A 2,339-nucleotide genomic window follows, 5' to 3' on the forward strand; every position below is an offset into this window, starting at 1 on the left:
GCATACCCGCTTCCGCTACTGTTTCAAAACTTTTTACAAAGATGATCTTCATTTTATTTAAGTGTTTACTTTTACAAATAAAAAATCGCCATTAAGAAACACACACATAACCATTGATTTTATTAACGTTACAAACACATACATATGATATGAAATGAAATAAAACAACATCATTTCGTATTAGCCGAATGTTGACGGTGAGAGAAACAACAAATAGTGATGCATACATGCCCGAAAATAAACGTAGGAGTTCGTATAAAAAATTGAGTATAAATGTTGAGTACAAATATTGCAAATGTGTAATTCCACTCAAAAGTTGAATTAAGTTGTATATCAAACTTGCATGAGTTAGAGATGTGTCAAATAATAGCATAAATGTGCATGATAAAAGAAGTCGTAACAAGTAGGACAGCAAAAATACAAATTGAAACGAAAATGAAAACTTTTTGATTTTGTGTTGTGTTGCTGACATATTTAGCTACTTAGTGTTTAGCTACTTAGGATGTTTGAATAAATTGACTATGGAAAATGGACGAAAACCGCCGGAACACAGATTTATTTAAATCTGATCATTTTTTTTAGATATCGAACGTATTGCCAGATATTATAAAGATATAAAGAGAAATTGAGTATATAAAATGTTGATGATAGTTTATTTTTTGTGAAATTCTATTATTGTGAACTGTTTTTTAAGATAAACTTGAGTGTAGCTTATTAAAAGAATAAAAATAAGTCAAATATAATATTTAAACAAAGTGTAGAGTGACTGCTAGCATCTCTATCTCAAGAAGTTCATAGCCCAGTGCAACAAATATAATATTGAAGATTGCATAAAGTACTTTTACTTCTGATTTACTGAGTGAGCTGAATTAACGTAACCAAGTCCGTAATTTACAATATTCAGATCCTACTATTAGAGGTTTTGATAAAAAGCTTTAATAATTAATTAACTTGACAAAAATCAGGATATTTGAAAACATTGTAAGGATTTTACACTTCCTATTTACGTTGAGATACATAATATCGAAGAAAAACTGTGAAAAATAAGAACATCATATCTTAAATCCAGCATTTTTCAGTTGCCCAATTTATCATGGATTGATGATAAAAAATTTACATATTTACTTTTCTTAGTGCTTTATCGAAGACAATCAAACATTAGACATAAAAAAAAGAAAATAAAAATATAGAAGGATTAGTGCTTCTTAGGAGTATTAATTTGGAGTATGATATCGAAATTGTGTGCAAATTGTTAATTTATAATTAACATTTTACATTAACATTTTTGGAATTAAAGTTCTGTTATATATATCCACCAAAATGAGCCTAACAGAAATCTAATCATTTAAATAAATAAAAAACAATAGCCATGAAAATACATTAATACAAATAATTTAACACAACAAATGAACGGCAAATATTAAAACGATCATTAGTTAATTTAGAAAGAATCAGAGCCATAAAAAGGTGCAAAGATCAATCTGAAATTATGTTCTGCACTCCAATTTTTTATCTACAAACCGAAATCAAAAATAAAGAATTTTATGTACAAAAATCATAAGAGTGACTACATCATATCTATATCCTTATTTGTCAACTTCTTTTATATTTTTTTTTTATTAATTGATGTATCCAAAACGACGTCGTTAAAACTAGTGAATTTGAGAGTTAAATTGTTAATTTAAAATAAAGTATATAGATAGTCGAACTTGCGATTCTAGTTCTAATTCGTGGAACTAGCGATTCGAATTATCAATAAATGAGAGAGTAGTAGTAGTGTGAGTTATTTTATTTAGTTCTAACATCACTGCGGAGATCAGACTAATATATGTAAATCTTCTGATCGATTACTGTGGGTTAAGAAATCATATAGGGAAATTGAATATTTTTTTCTGTGACTCTTAGGAAAGTTATGAAAAAGTTGAAAAAGATGTTTATGCTGCACATGCTAAGGAACTTTTTTACAAATGATCATCGACCCTCAAAGAACATTATAAACTGCATTTTAATTTTGAGGTGGTTTTGAAACCTTTAAAATATATACAACATACAAAAGACCCACAAAACCTTTCCGACAACTTGTCTTAATCTATTAAATGCAAATTTCGTAATTATTTCAAGAAGTTAATAGGAATTAACTTACTATTCATATTCATTTGGTGGTCATTATAAATCCGGTTAACGTGATCGGATTCATTTCAGTACATATATACTATATATATGTATATAAAGTATTATTAAGTCAGAATATTAGAAACTGATTTTATTTTTTGTTCATGAACTTCAATGTAAATAAATAAATTTTATTTTTAAAAAACTTTTATTCAAATAATCATTGG

The sequence above is a fragment of the Teleopsis dalmanni genome, chromosome 2, assembly GCF_002237135.1.
Source record: "Teleopsis dalmanni isolate 2A chromosome 2, ASM223713v2, whole genome shotgun sequence".
In the NCBI taxonomy this organism is placed as follows: Eukaryota; Metazoa; Arthropoda; class Insecta; order Diptera; family Diopsidae; genus Teleopsis; species Teleopsis dalmanni.